Source organism: Aulonocara sp. 'chitande type north' Nkhata Bay, linkage group LG2 (genome assembly GCF_057382095.1).
Source record: "Aulonocara sp. 'chitande type north' Nkhata Bay isolate Kocher_YH1m ecotype deep benthic linkage group LG2, A_spYH_male_GT1.1, whole genome shotgun sequence".
NCBI classification, from domain to species: Eukaryota; Metazoa; Chordata; class Actinopteri; order Cichliformes; family Cichlidae; genus Aulonocara; species Aulonocara sp. 'chitande type north' Nkhata Bay.
The window spans coordinates 5,779,355-5,797,946 of record NC_141345.1 but is presented as its reverse complement, the minus strand read 5'-3'; positions in this window follow the sequence as shown (position 1 = coordinate 5,797,946).

The window sequence follows — 18,592 nt, the reverse complement described above, 5'->3', positions numbered from 1 at the left end:
TTCATCTTGATGCATTCTCAATCATCCAGGGAAATAAATCTCCAAAAGTCACCAACTTGGAGTGTTTCAGTTTGCCATCTTAGGGAGAAATCAACACACATGGGTGTATGTCCTTTGTTGCTGAGATTTATTGATAAAAACAGTACAAAAAACCAACCATTTGTACACATATTTACAAATAATAATAAAAAGTGAGTGAGTACAAACAATTCAACATTTTCAGCAATCACTCACAATCCTGGCACTGCCATGGTATCTGTAGTCTGCATGAATGGACTATTCAACATGCACAGCAAACGGAGCATGTTCATTGGTTCATGGACCTCCCTGAACTAATGGCATTTATTGCAATTGTGATCTTGCGGGGGGTTTACAGGGTTCCATCTGTAAATGACTGCTGGTCAGCAAACCTGGGAAACCCACAGATAATTGGAACTATGGCACGAAACCGCTTCCAAAACATCATGCAACACCTACGCTTTGATGACAAGTCCACCCGCTGTGATCGAGCAAAGACTGACAAGTTTGCTGCAATTTCCAGTGTGTGGGGATCATTTGTCACCAACTGCATCACGTGCTACAACCCTGGTCTACATATCACCGTTGATGAACAGCTTTTCCCATCAAAGACTCGGTGCTGTTTCCTGCAGTATATTGCAAGTAAACCTGACAAGTTTGGGATCAAGTTTTGGGTGGCTTGCGACCTAAAATCCAAGTACATTTGCAATGTCTTCCCATATCTTGGCAAGGACCCCAATCGTCCCACTGGGGAGAGACTTTCTGAAAATGTAGTAATGAGGCTGATGGAACCATTCCTAGACAAGGGCAGAAATGTTACCACGGACAATTTTTTCACATCGCTTTCACTTGCACAAAAACTTCTTAGACGGAAAACCACCATCCTCGGCACAGTCAACAGGATTCGCAGGGAAATTCCTCAATCCACTAGACAGACAGATCGCAATGAATTCACCACTCAGGTATGTTACAGGTCTTTTGTGGTTCTATGTTTATGTGTTTCATTGTGTGTAAAAGGGCTATGGAAATAACAATTTATCTTATTTCTTAGGTGTTTTCAACCTCTGCTGCCACGCTGACGGCGTATGCGGCCAAACGGAAGAAGACAGTCTATATTCTTAGCAGCATGCACAGCGTGGTTCAGACCGATAACACCACCAAAAGGAAGCCAAACACTGTCACCCTTTACAACAAAACAAAGTGTGGCGTGGATGTGATGGACCAGATGGTTCGGGAGTACACTGTCCGCAAAGGAACACGGCGCTGGCCAGTCGCCGTGTTTTATAACATGATTGACATGGCAGCACTGAATGCACATGTGCTGTATCAAGCATGCACCGGGACGAAGGAAAGACGGGTGGACTTCCTGGTGGCGCTTGCAACAGAGTTGGCTCGCTCTCATGTAGCTGGGAAGAAGGCAAGAAAAGAACAGTTGCTTCGGACACAACCCTCCACACCTAGCCCTGGAAAAAGAGCCACGTGTCAGGTCAAACACAACTGCAAGAACAATCATGCCACTGTGCGATGTGTTCACTGCAAAAGATACACATGTGGTAAATGCAGACTACAGATACCATGGCAGTGCCAGGATTGTGAGTGATTGCTGAAAATGTTGAATTGTTTGTACTCACTCACTTTTTATTATTATTTGTAAATATGTGTACAAATGGTTGGTTTTTTGTACTGTTTTTATCAATAAATCTCAGCAACAAAGGACATACACCCATGTGTGTTGATTTCTCCCTAAGATGGCAAACTGAAACACTCCAAGTTGGTGACTTTTGGAGATTTATTTCCCTGGATGATTGAGAATGCATCAAGATGAAACACAAAAGGAAGTGCACAGCTTTTAGCAGCTCCCCCACGCCCTCAATCACACACCCCCACTCCCCTCCCTCCAGAATTCCCAGATAACGACCCAATATACTTATGAATGACTAGCCAATTTAGCTTCCACTTGGCTGAAGCTAAAGCCTAGCTAAAAGCCATTTGGCTGCTCTCCGGGTTTTAAAGGTAGAAAACGCCAAATGGCGATCCGTGGGGGTTTAAGTGTTATAACGAGTTGGCACTTGGTCTTTTGAAGGTCATAAGCTTCGTTCGGCGTGACTGTCCGGACTGATATATTGTAGGTATTGACTTTGAGTGCAGAGGGCTAAATGCAAAACACGCTTACACACACATAAGATATGATTAGAGTAAGTCCCTGGGACATTCTGAATGTTTAGACCAATTCTGAATCACTAGAAGGTCAGTAGATAACAACATTAGATTATTAGGGTTAGGAAGAGAGGTGTTTTGGTTTTCTGTCTCTTACAGAGAAAGGAACAGACACCAGACGAGGTCACAGATATGCGAGGATCCTCCGTAGCAGAGACAGACACAGTGACTGCCGAGACATCAACTGGGTCCAAGGGTCATGGCGTTTGGGCTCCAGCTAGTCACCACGAAAGGATGGATCCCATAAACACAGCAATAACCATGAAGGGGTTGGCGGAAATCCGGGAACACCAGACCAACGAAGCTTGAGAGGCTTTTGGGCAAAAAAGGGGGACACCTTCCTGTTCCTTTTTCTGGAGGATACACAGATCATTGTTTGAAATCGGGGCAGAATAATCCCCTGATCTGTGCCACGACTGAAGGGTTGTCTAACCCCTAAGGTTGAAGAATGAAGAGCAGAGGATTACCCAACTGGACGACACTGGTAGCTGCAGCAATAAAATAAAGGCTAAAAGCTCTTTGGACAGAGGTTCTAGTCTGAGTACGTCTGAAGGGTATGAGGTAGCACCAAAATAAAGCTGTGGGAGACCTGGGGAGTGTCATCTGGACCTGCTACTGTTGGAATCATAGTTTTTCTTGCATCTGAATTGCGCAAACACAGAGGTCATCCCACATATGGTTCGCCCCTCAGGGGGACAAAGGACCTCAGGAGTGAGAAGAGATGAACCCGGCCACACTGCATTGAAGGGTGTTTGTGAGGTCATTATTTTAATGACCTCATCAGGGGGAATTGTTGGATTGTAGTGCTATTTTATGCCATGTTATACCCCGAATTAAAGATTGTGAATTATTACGTAGATTAGTTTGCATTATTCTCCTGAATTAGAAGAAGCTGATAACTATTGCATTAGTTAAACTGATTTGCATTACATTAAACTGCTGGCTTGTTGTGAATGAAGGATATTGCTGTATGATGCATTATACTGCTGAGTTATAAGAAATACTGTACACAGAGAGTTATTGTCTTATTTGTCTGATTAGAAGAGAACAGAATATGCTAGAGTTTTCTGCCCCATCGCAGCAGGAGCAGATAAGCAGGGAGCCAAGGTCGTAGCTTAGGCGCTGTGTGAGAGAAGGCATGTAAATGTTTAGGCTTTTTATGATAAGGTGGAGGCACCAGGGGCTATAAAAGTTTGAGCAATGCTCCACCATTTTGAGATCTGAGACTGTCTGCATACAGTGTCCATCTCCCACGTGTGTGATCATTAAATCATCGTTTGACTCAACCCGACCGGACCAGTGTTGTTATTGTGGTGTTTCTCTTGTTTCCATCCCCAATTTTGAACTCGTAACATTCACAAAGACCGTCTCCAATGCCAGGTACGCACTCGCCTCCACCCGCCTTAATCTACGAGCTGTTACACTCTCAGAAGTGTAGCGGATGTAGCTGTTGAATCTTTGAGCTTCAAACCCTTTTTACTGAAATTTTGTGAGAAGTTTAAATTTCCCTGATCACAGTAACAACGATTTAAAGATTTTTAAGTATCTGCAGCTCTCGGATACATGTGGTCCAGTCAGTCCAGTATTTCCTGCTCAAACTGCAGTACCTGAAGTATCAAGCAGCATAAAACAGAAACACTCAAGCTGATCAGTTTCCAGTTCCTCTGTGTTGGTGATCGAGTCCTTTCCACCTGCGTGTGTCCATGCAGGAAGCTGACCAGCATCGCCTTCAACGACATGAACCCATTCCCCAGCCGGCTGCTGAGGAACCGGCGAGTGCTCCACCTGGAGCGCCTGCAGGCGGAGCTGCGTGAGCTGGAGGAGCAGCACAAGGAGTTCATCACCGAGAGCGTCGTACGGAAAGACAAAGAGCTCGACGTCATGGTGAGCGAGGACGACGAGGACCTCTGATCACACGGGACGCTTCAGCTGCTCACTTCGAGACGACGATGAGTTTTCCATGAGTTCAACAGAATTTCACTAAACCGGCTGTTAACTGGTTTCCTTCACACCAAACACAGGATTGTGTCAGGTTCACCATCTCTACTAACACTACAAGGAAACAGACGCATACAGATTTAACTGCATCACATCTCTGAAACAAGCTTGCAGTAAACAAATGTGTACTGTGTTCACGTGTGTAATAAGTCAGGCTGCAGAAATGTGCAGATGTATTTCAGTGAATTCATTTGGATTAATATGTGATAGCTTATTTATTTCATTGCATCTTTTGCTTTATACCTAAAAATGCGTGACATTTCTAAATGTAGTCACATCCCTATGAAACATGGTTGATTATCAGCTGTAGTCACAGCTGGTGATAAAGTAATTAAAATGTCCAGCTATTCAAAAATAGGGCATTCTGCACAATGAGTACTTTTTGGTACTTGAAGTATATTTTGATGCTGATGCTTCAGGGCATTGTGCTGCATTGTCGAAGCTCTCTGGGCTTCCGGTTAGAACGACCTCACAGTGTTTTATTTTGATCTGGTGTAAAGTGCATTGTGCAGAAATGACAGCATGATAGTCACATGATAAAACTGACTTTTCTTTTTTTTTTAAATTTTACTGGGTGTGCATCTTGTTCAAATGTCTTTTTCAGCATTTGTACATAAATATTCTGTATATAAATATTTGATTTTCATTTATTTTACAGAGTCCTTTATTTTGTTTCACAAATATGACATTCATGTCAAATGACATCTGCAGACTTTATAATGACCAGCAGGGGGCAGTGTATTGCAGTCTATGAGAACATTTACTGAGACCTGTTTCATGCACTAGTTTCATGTCTCATTGAATCCAACATGATGTTGATTTTGTAAATTAAGGTCACATGTTCATCACATCTAATTTCAAAACACTGATCAATTTTTAAAAAAAATGAATTCCATACCAATTGCAGGAATAAAATAGGAATAAATAACAAACGAGAAATACATACAAAACAAGAGAAAGGCACACATGAGAGAACAGGTCACATGACAGCACAGCATTATCTACCCACAATTTGAACTAAATAACAGATAGCACAGGCAATGAAAACAAACGGAAATCAGAATAAATTTAAAAACTTTTATTGATGTTAACTTGAAGTGCTGAATTAGCCCTGTTGTCAGTTCAAATCACTTCAATCTATAGCGCACTTTAAGGTCTTTAGACCTTGAAAAGGAATACACTGCAAGGTAAGCTTGCAGCATCTTACTTTAAGGTCAACTGTGAAACTTTGTGGAAAGCCTGAGACAAGTTGATGAGTCAGTGAAGCGCACTTCCTTCTGATGACGGCTATACTGAGGTGAGTTTTTAAGCATATCCTGAACTTTATTCATTATTAGACTTCTGACACCTGGCAAATAAACTCTCACGCGATATGAGAACATAACAGCAAAAAGCCAGTAGCTGGTACATGAATGGATAAAAATTGGATCCCTCTTAGATTGAATTGGTTGCCCTCTTATATTACGTTGTTTTGAACCTAACCGCATCCACTGAATTAATGCAGTTTTCAGGACAGTAAAAACAGAGAACTCTGATATACACAATTTCTGATTGCTGATAGTGTTTCTTAATGCAAAATGGGCTTCCATTTAAAATGCAATTGCTTTATGTTCGATCTTTAGTGAAGAAGGGTCATTTTTGATTCTGTGGACAAGGGATGCAAATGGAATGTGAAGGCAACAGGTAGTAGGGTGAATTAGGGTTTCGTGTGGTCTTCAGTGCATGAATTTTATTGCCACTTTATTTCAACTTTTTATTAATGTACTCAAAAGAAAAACAAGAACCACAAAGGAGATTCTTGTGATTCTTGTTTGTGCTATCTGTTTGTGAAAGAAAGCACATTTTACCACATCATACTGTGTTTGCTGCCATTTATTTTACTCGTCCTGCCTGAGTGTCTGGGCTGCGTTTGTCTGTGCACCTTTGTTCTGGCCTTCTGCTGATGGGTTTCACATGCTGGGCTTTCCCTCTTGGTCCACACCCAGCAGCCTGCTGCTGACCACACACAGCCTACAAACTGATCCATCCATGCATCCATCCATGCATGCATGGCCTGGTTATTGTTGAGTTATCACCTCCAGCTCCTTGCTCATAACCAGGTAGATACTGGGCTGGGCCTGATCTCTGAGCTCAATAACAATGACAAAAATGCCAAACACTTTACTCTTCATGGTAAAAAATGTTTATAATACAGTAAAAACTGGATGTAGCCAAAATCAGTGTTTTATATACAGTGTAAGTGAACAACATTGCTACACTGCTGGTGTTTGATTGATAGAGGCTTTCTTTATAAGAACTATGATATCATTTCTTTTGCTGATTAACAGTTTTTATATAATTTTTATATCATATATAGCTTTCAAGAAGCCAAAGATCACTGGACGAAAAGACTACAGACCTGTGGCTCTGACATCTGGTCAGGAAGTCTTTTGAGCGCCTGGTTCTCTCCTATCTTAAGACCCTCACGGCCCCCCTCCTGGACCCCCTGCAGTTTGCATACAGAGCCAACAGGTCTGTAGACGATGCCATCAACATGGCCCTACACTTTGTCCTGCAGAATCTATGCTAGGATCCTGTTTGTGGACTTCAGCTCTACCTTCAACACCATCCTTTCAGACCTTCTTCAAGGATTGCTTTCCCAGATGAATGTGCCTGATCCCATCTGCCGGTGGATCACTGACTTCCTGACGGACAGGAAGCAACCAGTGAGGCTGGGGAAGAATGTCTTGGACTCCCGGACCATCAGCACGAGCTCCCCTCAGGGCTGTGTTCTTTCTTCTATGCCCTTCTCCCTGTACACCAGGGGTGGCCAACCCGCGGCTCTCGAGCCGCATGCGCCTCTTTGCCTGGTTTCATGCGGCTCTTACGTTCATATCAAAGTTTGTGTTTTGGGGTTTTTTTGTGTTGTTGTTTTAAAATGTGCACGTTCGCTTCGCTTGAGTTCAATACGGTATTTTCATTAAATGGCCATGTGTGTGAGATGAAAATACCGCAAAGTTTCCCAGTAGGAGCAAGTTTGCCCTTAAAATGGCAAGGAAAAAATACACAGCAAAAAGAAAATATGAAGATGAACACAGGACGTTTTTAACAGAGTGGGAGAGTTTATATTTTTTTGTTGAACGCAATGGCAAGCCATTCTGCCTTATATGTCAGACGTCATTAGCGCATTTCAAAGCTTCAAATCTTCAGCGCCACTTCAGCTCACTCCATGCTAACATCGACCAGAACCATCGACCCAAAAGGGACTGAACTTCGCAAGCACGAGTTGGCCACTTTGAAAAGTCAGCACATACAGTTTTTCCAAAAATTTACAAAGCGGTCAGAGACCTTAACACTCGCATCCTATCAGCTGGCTTGGAACATTGCACGGGCTAAAAAGCCATACGATGAAGGGGAGTTCGTTAAAAAATGCCTCAGTGACGTTGTTGAAATCTTGTCTCCTGAAAACGACAAATTAAAACGCATGGTATCAGACGTCCAACTGTCCCGCCACACTGTTGAACACAGAATATCGGACATTAACACGGCTATTGAAACACAGTTGCACTCTGACCTTCAAGCATGTGAGTATTTTAGTGTCGCATTGGATGAGAGTTGTGATATACAAGACAAGCCTCAGTTGGCAATATTTGCACAGTCTGTGTCAAACGATTGTGTGATCAAAGAACTCCTGGATATTGTGCCATTAAAAGACAGAACCCGTGGCACAGATGTGAAAGAAACCATGATGGCTGCATTAGAAAAAGCAAATCTGCCCATAACGAAATGAACTGCAATAGCCACGGATGGAGCACCAGCCATGATGGGATCTGTGAACGGGCTTGTGGGGCTGTGCAAAGCTGACCGAACTATTCCTGACTTTTGGAATTTCCACTGCATCATCCACATGGAGCAACTCGTGTCTAAATCATTGAATTTAGATAACGTCATGAAGCCTGTGATGGAAATCGTCAACTATATCCGCACACATGTGCTTAACCACAGTCAATTCAAGAATCTCATTGCTGAGCTGGACCAAGGGCTTCCAGGTGACCTGCCGCTGCACTGCACTGTGAGGTGGCTGTCAAAAGGCCAGGTACTCTCTCACTTCTTTGAGCTTTTGGATGCCATGAAACTGTTTATGGAAGAGAAGGACAAGGACTATCCCGTGCTCTCGGACCTCAAGTGGATTATGGATCTGGCCTTTTTGGTCGACATGCTGTGTCACTTGGACAGACATAACCTGACCCTGCAGGGTAAGTTAAAAATGCTGCCTGACCTGGTGCAAAGTGTGTTTGCGTTTGTCAACAAACTGAAGCTGTTCAAGACACATATTCAAAAGGGAGATTTAACGCATTTTCCCACTCTGCTAAAAGCCAAGCGGGCAAGTCACCAGCGCTGCCCTGAGTAAGCAAAGAGCCAGATATGCAACGCTGATTGAAAACTTGCACGAAAGCTTTGTGACCGGGTTCCATGATCTACAATTGAAAAGGCCACAGATTACGTTCCTCGTCGACCCATTGAATGCAGAGACCGGCTGTTTGAAAGTCTCGCTAGTCACAGATAAAGCTGCGGCTGAGTTGGAGATGATCGATCTTTGTGAGGAGGACCAATTGAAACCTGCTTTAAGGGAAGGGACCATTGAGTTCTGGAAAAGTATGCCAATGGAAAAATACCCCAATGTCAAACGGGCTGCGCTTAAGATACTGTCAATGTTTGGGTCAACATACAAGGCAAGGAATGCCAGAAGTCCCATTAAACAACATGCATTGTAAAAGTAAATGCTATTGTAGATTATTATATTTTTGTTTGTGGACTTGGTTGAACTGAGAGTTTGTGTGTGTGAGACAGTGCACACAATTGTTGAAAATGACTGGCCTGTGGTTTTAGTACTGTAGGAGTCATTATCATATTGGTGTGTGTGTGTGTGTGTGTGTGTGTGTGTGTGTGTGTGTGTGTGTGTGTGTGAGAGAGAGAGAGAGAGAGAGAGAGAGAGAGAGAGGGAGGAAAGGATGGGTGATGTTCATGTGTGCCCATGTGTAGGATGTGGCTCTTTGCGGTAACACAGTAAAAAAAAAGTGGCTCTTGGTCTCTGACTGGTTGGCCACCCCTGCTGTACACCAACTGCCGCACCTCCAACCACCAGTCTGTCAAATTAATTAAGCTTGCAGATGACACCACCATTATTGGACTCCTCTCAGATGGGGATAAGTCTGCCTACAGGATGGAGGCTGAACATCTGGTGTCCTGATGCAGCCGCAACAACCAGGTGCTGAATAAGTGTTATTTTCATTTACCACTGGCCCAAGTACATTTTTATTGGCTTGTGAACAAAGCTGTAGTTTTTGTATTTTTAAATATTAACGCAATTTAATTGAGACATTATTTATATTATTTCACTTTCAATGTGAAAAATGCTGTAAAAACGTTGAAACTAATGGTCACCCCTGTTCGCTGCAATGTAAAATAGTACAACTGCTGTCAGCCTTCATTAAGTTGCATCATTTAAACATTTGCATATTTTTATTCAACTTCTGCAGGATGCTTTGATGAAAGACTCCCTTTTCCCAAGTAGAGGCTTTACTAGAGGTCACAGGAACAGCGCTGCTGTTTTGGATGCGGAAAAATGTTGTCTTTCACTCTACCTGAGCTCAGTGTCCCAGTAAGGGCTCCGCCTCATTGTAGCTGACGCTGAAATGTTTGTGTGGGTTGCCATGACAACACCAGAAGTGCATCTGAGATCGTGTCCAAATTCATGGGCTGCATCCTCCTGAGGACTCGGTGTTCTGACAAAACGTCTTACTTTGGCAAAACGTCCTACCGTAAGTAGTTCATGCGTTCTCGGCGGCTCTAGTGACCCTCGAACTCTCGGCTAGCTATCGAGGTGGTGGATAACATACGTCTCCCCCACAAGAGCACGAACCTACAACTTTTCTACTACTGGTTTTACAAGGCGTACACGGTAAAAACATTATGCTGTTATTTGTTAAGCACTTGTGCACCTTGTGAAAAGAAATAAGTGGCTGAGATGGATGTCATATGTGCTATTGATATTATTTTACTCGTTTCTAGTTTTCACGGTACTCCATGATTGTGAGAGGAATAAAAAAGAATTGTGGACATCAGTACGAAGCATGGATTCTTTTGACCAGAGTAGATACACTGGTCCCTTGAATATACTAATCTTTTTGAGGTGGGTGACTGTTCCTGTGTATTTACAGAAACAATGGTTGTGATAACCTCAGCTGTTTCAGAGGGTGACTGTTCGTTGCTTTGCGCACTTTTAAATCTGTATACAATGGTTTGTTCCCTTTTTGTGTTCTGAGGTAGAGGTCTGCATTCCCGCGGCTGTCCCGCGGGAGCCGCGGGACCCGACCAGATTTCTTGCGGCGCGGGAATAAATTTCCAAATAAAATGCGGTAGCGGTCGGTAACTCTGGTGTAATTTGAACGGGAGCGGGCGGTCTGAAAATATAGCGTGCCCAACATTTTTTCGGAACAGCATATCTGTGATTTCCTCATTCTAATTGAGCACTGGTACAGCCAGTGCTCACGCCTGTTACACGCACTGAGCGCATGGATCAGTGCTTTTTGCACGTGCATTTTACTTGCACAGTCTGTGACTCTGTGCGCGCATCACCTGCATCAGAGCGCGCTTTACCAACATGGCAGAGCAAACTGAAGATGCAATTTCCTTGAAGGACGTTCAGCTGGGATTAGACAACGGTCAGTTTACTTTAAGGAAACCCACATCAGGCAAGTCTGATGTATGGGAGTGTTTTTCATGCGTCATAGACGCAAATGGAAAAAAATTACCCTTTGTACAATGCGATAAATGCCTCAAAGTTTTACCCTTTTGCAGTCACAAGACTGGAACCTCAGGTTTAAGGCGGCACTCATGTCCCATCACAAAGGGGCAAACAAAACTGGCATTTACTAAATCTTTGCTGGTGCCAGAGAAGTTTAAAAAAGAAACCAGAGACAAATGTGTTCAGTTTGTTTGCCAAGACATTCGACCGTATGATACCATCTCTGGAAAAGGCTTCACACAGCTGGCCCAACATTTGGTCGACACAGCAGCAAGAATAGGAAAATTCGATGTCTGTGAGATACTACCACACCCCACAACGGTGTCAAGAAATGTTGAAATGAGGGCTCAGAGTCTACGTAAACATGTTGTGGAGGAAATCACTGCAACAATATCGAAGTTTGGATGCGCTGTTACAGCAGACATATGGACAGAAACATATCGAAAAACTTCCTTTTTGTCTGCAACCATCCATTACGTTAATGAGCAATCTGAGCTACCTTCAAGAGTGCTTTTTGCTGCCCCTTTTGACCCAAGCACCTCAAAGACAGGTGAAAACATTCGAAGGCACCTGCTGCAGAATCTCAGAGTGTTTGGCATTGATGCGACAGACATGGGCAAAAAGATTATTTTTGTCACAGATCGTGGAGCCAACATGATCAGTGCCTTACGAGAATACACGAGGCTAAACTGCACAGCGCACATACTAAACGTGACTCTCTCCAGTGCGTTTGGTACTGCCATAATCGAAAAGTCTCCAGAGATCGCTAGCCTTCTGACTGATGTTAAAAAGTTGGTTACATATTTCAAACACTCAGGACAGCAGGGCAAGCTTAAAAAGTCACTGAAACAATCCATAGAGACACGATGGAACTCTAACTTTGACATGTTAAATTCTGTCTTGGAACAGTACGAAGACATTGCATCTGTGCTGACTGAGAGCAATAATTATGACAAGATCGGACGCATTAGCATCAGTACTCTTAAGTTACTAGTATCATTCCTAAAACCCTTCAAAGAGGCAACTGACGACTTGGAAACTGATAACACAGCTCCCAGTGCCTCACTTGTTCTTCCGTGGTCTGTGCGATTAATTGAGCACTGTACATCAGCCACAAAAGACCCTCTGCTCTCTGAAATTGCAACCGTCTGTGTAACACGGCTGAAAGAATTACTGTCAGCAGACAGCACTTCATCCCATTCTGTTCACATGATTTATAAAATAGCAACCTTTCTGACACCAAATCTGCGAGGTCTGAGAATGTTAGATGAAAGAGGGCGACAGAATGTGATACAGGGAGTCAAGGAGATGATCGAAGATTTAAAGTTTGATCATGCACATGATGAGGATGTTGAACCAACACCTGCCAAAAGGCCTACTGTTCTTCATAAATTTTCAGATTGGGAGGAAGAGGAAGAATCATGTGGATCAAAATCACTAGATGTTCAGATTCAGGAGTACAGGACCATGAAACTTGAATTATCAAGTCAACAAAACATTTTGCAGTGGTGGAATTCCAACAGTTCCCAGTTCCCTGCCCTGAGCAACCTTGCAAGATTTGTCCTCTGCATCCCGGCAACGAGTGCACCTTCCGAGAGAGCATTCAGCCTTTGTGGTCGGATTTTGGAGGAGAGACGTTCAGTACTGAAACCCTCATCAGTCAGTGACATTCTTTTCCTGCATGGAAATTTAAAATAATTTGGATTTTTTAAGTAAGTTTCGTTCATTTGATTAATAGTTTATAATTTTGAGATGTCGTTTATTGTTGTATTTATATATGCATATTTTCTTTTGTAGGAGAGACCTTGAATTCGACATTGGGACATTTTTTCGTTAAACTGATAGTTTAAACAACCATTTAATTTCGCAGTGGCCAACTATTTTGTTCTTTTGTTTACAATTTTAAGTGACTTTTTTTTTTTTCGCGACACTTTCCCTACTGTGTTGACAGAAAAATGTTACGTTTGTATTTTACATAAAAATAACAAGTAGGCCACAATGCTGTATTCGTTTTTATTTATTTTATTTTTGCAACACGTTTTCCATGTTAAAAGATAAATGTTGCATGTTGACAGATAAATGCATCTTGTTTAAGAAAAATAAATACAATCATTGCACAACCTGCAGTTTTATCTGTTATCTCTATTTTTTGGTGGTACCCCATTTAAATGTGAGATTTTGGAAACCAGATCTAAATTTAGCGGGAACGGTCGGGTCGGGTAGAAAATTATTCTAAGCGGGCAGCGGGTGAACAAAGACTGAATATACAGCGGGAGCGGTCGGGTGCGGTACAAAACCTTGCGGGAGCGGGCGGGAGCGGGACTAAAAAAACATTCCCGCGCAGACCTCTATTCTGAGGTTTAAACAAAGATGTACTAGATGTATTATACCGGTCCCTCGAATCTACAAATCTTTTAGATGTGGATGACTGTTCATTTTCATCTGTGTTTACAGAAACACTGGGTGTTGGAACCTCAGTAGTTTCTTTTTGGCTGACAGACTCTGGAGCTGTACAAGAGGAATAAAGAGCTGCAATGCTTTTGTGAACCTGACCTGGGAAGGGAGAGAAATATATTTTTGTTTTGTTTTTGTTTGTCTTCTTGTTTTTTTTTTTTGTTTTTTTTTATTCATATTTTGGATGGACAGAAACGTTAACAAATATACAACTGGAATAATCATACTGTCAGTTCTCTGTCCGTTTCTTAACAACAACCAACAAATAAGGACTAACAGTAACTAAGACAAACAGACAAACAAACAAACAAACAAAAAAAAAAAACAGGAGAAACAAAATGATATACCGCCTCCTGGGAAACATCAGCAAAAACAAAAGTAATGGGGGCAAAACACCCAGGTGCCTAAAAACAAAACATAACCTTGACCACTGATGACATTAAGACAATTTCTTCCCTCTACTGACTTTCAAAGTAAAAAAAAAAAAAAAAAAAAAAAAGACAACAACAAAAATACCAATGACACATGAACCCCCCCCCCCCCCCCCCAAAAGAACATTTATCATAATATCTAGGAGACATTGTCGATGTACACCAAAAAAGGACCCCAGACCTGCTCAAAAATGTCTTCTCTCCCCTTAATTCTGTACATAACCCGTTCATATGATGCCATCTTAGACATTTGTTCAGTCCATTCCCTGAGAGAACAGGGGCTGGATGACTTCCAGTGCCTAAGTATTATCCTGCATCCAGTTATGAAAGCCAGACGCATCCACAATCTCTGTTTTTTTGAAAGGATAATTTGTCTTCTTGTTTTATTTGATTCCTTGTGGGATTTGGATCCAACAAGTAAAGTATGCATATTATGCACACACACAAACACACATGCAGCTATTACCATTTTTTGTATTCTTGAATAAAGACATTGATCTGACACATTTAAAATGCAGCCAATTGTTTTTATTGTTATATTATTAAGAAAAAAGAAAAGGTGGGGGTGGGGGGATGTAAAGAAGAGCTTAAAGGAAAGGGCTAGAGGAGAGAAAACCCCAACAATTAGCAGGGCATTTTTTTACTTGGACAAATTGTTAATAAAGTTTCCATATCTGTAACAATGATGACAGTATAATTGTTTATAAACAATTATATTGACAATTATATGTGTCCAGTATGTTGGCTCATTTTCTTTTACTTTTTGCATTTGAAAATAAAAGTTGGGCTGATTTTGACACCATTACAAGAAGTGTTGTTAATGATTCTTTTTGAATTAAAATCAGGTTACCACAAATTGTTTTTTAATTTAATTTCATTTGAAATGTTTGTCAGTGGGTAAACAATTCGTAATGCAAAGTCAGAAACATCGAGTTATTCTTGTACTGCATGCTTGCAATAAATAAGTTGTCCTAACAGTCAGTCAAAGGAGCTTGGAAAGAAAAGCGTCTGGACTTCTTTGAGTTGAAGTGACTGATATATATATTTTTTGTCTGTTTGTTTTGTTGGTTTTTGTTTTTTGCCCTTTATCACCATTCCTCTTCCCTGCTGTTTTTCTTTCCCTCTTTCTTTCTCCCCTTTCTTTCCCCCAGTCATGTCTGTCCTATGTGTAGCAAGTGAAAATAAAATAAACAATAAAAACAAAGGTGAATCAAATAGACCAATACGGCAAGGCCGGGATGGTCCATTTGGTAAAGTAAATCCGTTAGTTATATTTAACATAATGTTAAATGGCAACATCCTGTTTACAATGTTACCATTTCACATTATGTTAAATGGTAACATTCTGTTTACAATGTTACCATTTTACATTGTGTTAAATGGTAACATTGTGTTTACAATGTTACCATTTTACCTTGTGTTAAATGGTAACATTCTGTTTACAATGTTACCATTTTACCTTGTGTTAAATGGTAACATTCTGTTTACAATGTTACCATTTTACATTGTGTTAAATGGTAACATTCTGTTTACAATGTTACCATTTTACATTATGTTAAATGGTAACATTCTGTTTACAATGTTACCATTTTACATTGTGTTAAATGGTAACATTCTGTTTACAATGTTACCATTTTACCTTGTGTTAAATGGTAACATTCTGTTTACAATGTTACCATTTAACATTGTGTTAATTGGTAACATTCTGTTTACAATGTTACCATTTTACATTGTGTTAAATGGTAACATTCTGTTTACAATGTTACCATTTCACATTGTGTTAAATGGTAACATTCTGTTTACAATGTTACCATTTTACATTGTGTTAAATGGTAACATTCTGTTTACAATGTTACCATTTTACATTGTGTTAAATGGTAACATTCTGTTTACAATGTTACCATTTTACCTTGTGTTAAATGGTAACATTCTGTTTACAATGTTACCATTTAACATTGTGTTAATTGGTAACATTCTGTTTACAATGTTACCATTTTACATTGTGTTAAATGGTAACATTCTGTTTACAATGTTACCATTTCACATTGTGTTAAATGGTAACATTCTGTTTACAATGTTACCATTTTACATTATGTTAAATGGTAACATTCTGTTTACAATGTTACCATTTTACATTATGTTAAATGGTAACATTATGTTTACAATGTTACCATTTACATTATGTTAAATTGTAACATTATGTTTACGATGTTACCATTTTACATTATGTTAGATTGTCAGTAGGCCTGGTACCGGAACCGGTACTGGACCCCCTTTTACTTTCAGCCATCAGAAGAGGGTACACTGTGGTCATAACAATACTCAGACTGTAGCATTTAAAGGTCCCAAAGTGTACCAGGAAAATATCCCCCGCACGATTACACCAGCAGCCTGAATTGTGAATGTGAGGGAGGATGGATCCATGCTTTCATGTTGTTCACTCCAGGCTGATATAAAAATGATATAACTAATACTACTTCTACTAATAATGACAATAACAACAAAATAATAATAATAATGTCAAAAATACCAGTAATAATAATAACAATAACAACATAAACAACAACATTACTACTACTAATAATAAAGATAAACAAATGTATTAAAAAATTAATAATGATAATAATAATAATAAAACTGATCATAACAGTAACAATATCAATCATAATAACAACAGTACTAACAACAATAATAACAATAACAATGAAGGTGTTGCTGCAGATCTGAGTCCCGACTCTGCTGCCTTTCTAGTGCGGCAAAGAAAGTAAGAAATAGAAAAAGAAAAACACAAATAAACTGAGTGTGAGGGTTTTTCTACAAGTTACACTGAATATTTGCACAGACATGCTGACTGTTTGCTGGGAGACGTCACCTGTCTTTTATAGAATAGCAGGTAAGCTGTTCTCTGCCGCTGCTCACACACAGACTCACACGTGGTCTGGCAGACCAACTCGTCATCGTATGTGAGCCGGCTGTCTGTGACGTCGTCTCTTCCGCTCATCTGGTGAACGCCGTCACAGACGTAATGTCCTGAGAGGAGAAGGCGCACTTATTAACGTCTCATAAACTTTCAAAGCTGACCTGCATTCAGCACATGTGTCTGAAAGCACCCACTCACCGCTGTAAGCTGAGGAGCCCAAACGACTGATCACGCTGACCAACAACTAGCGAGCAGTTTACTGGGAGAGGGCAGCGGCACCACCCGTTAGCTTAGAAATGGGCTCCATCCATACTTGAAATGAACGGTGTGCCTTTTCCCTTACCTCTTCAGTAAAGGCTGTGTCCTGGCTGATCACCAGCTGCTGTGTCAGAACAATGGAGCTGTTCTTCTTCTCCACGGTGAATGATGGAGTGAACGTAAACCACTTCAGATGGAGGATCAGCACACTGAAAGAGATGAGACAAAGAGGAGAGGCTCAAAGGAAGACGCAAGGAGGACATGACATGAACAAAACTGACACCGACTGAACTGTGGTGGTTTGAGGCCTTTGGGGACCGATTTGAGGTTACTCACTTTGGCAGGTTCAAGAACAACAGCTCCTCTTTGATCTTCTTAGCTCCGCACTGGCATTCGTAGTCCAACAGGCCGTCCTGCAGCAGGGAGCAGGAGGAACAGGTGCATTAGAGTTAAACTCTTTTACAGATGAATTCACATATTCGTGGGAGCAAGCCTGTTCACAGAATAGAGTCTAAACGAGCTCTTACTTTCAGACTCCAGCCCCGCCCTTCAGCAGCATCCTGCTGGCTGGCACAACCTTGCCATTGGCTGCTGCCAGGGACTCAACAGGTTAGAACAAAAATATAAATATTATATCTGAGTTCTTATGTGGACCCGCCTTCCAGGCAGAACCTCACCTTCCATGAATGTCCACAGGTTAGCGGCCCTCGCTCTGCTGGTCCTCCAAAGTAAGAAAAAATGAGGAAAAAATAAGGAGCAGACCAAGCAAAAGAGGGTATTTAAAGAGACAGTGCTCTTAAGGTGCATTTTTGGCGAGTTTTATTATCTAAATGTCATTGTGTCACTTTCTTATGAGGCTTCAGTGAACTGAAAAAGCTTCTGGGATGAGAGGCGAAACGTCTTCAAAAAAGTTAAAGAAGTCCGGTTGCTTTTTTCCCCCAAGCTCCTTAGAGTTCTCTGAAAATGGTCAGGTAGAAGGACTGGACTGAAAATGAGTAAAAAAGCAGCCAAAGCCCAAGGAAGTTGAAAGACTGGAAACTATTGCTGAGGTCATGTCAGTGTAAAAAGTTACCTACAAGTCTGGCACCTTGGAAGCAAAACATAAAGAAATAAGGTGTAAGGCCAAATGTTTGGTCCTGCAGCCAACCGGACTATGAAATATAGAGCACAGGTGAACAAAGTGAGGCAGCAGTTTGCTGATTTCCACCTTGTGCCTTTCATGTTGATCAGCTTAGTAGTTTGCCAGCTTTCTAGCTGTTAAAGACTTTTGGCGAGAGGTTATTCATATTTGAACTCTAATTGAACCCCTCTTTTTTACTGTTTTTTTGTTTGTTTGTTTTTGGGGGTTTTTGTTGTCTTAGATGGCCTGACTCAGCAGGTGGGGGCAGTTTCTGAGTTTACCTTCGTTCAAACAGTGCAGAAATGGTTTCGCTATGCTCCAGACCGGATGGGTGGTGCAGGACGCCCGATATCCAGCCCCATCATGGAGTAAACTAAAAACAGTAAATA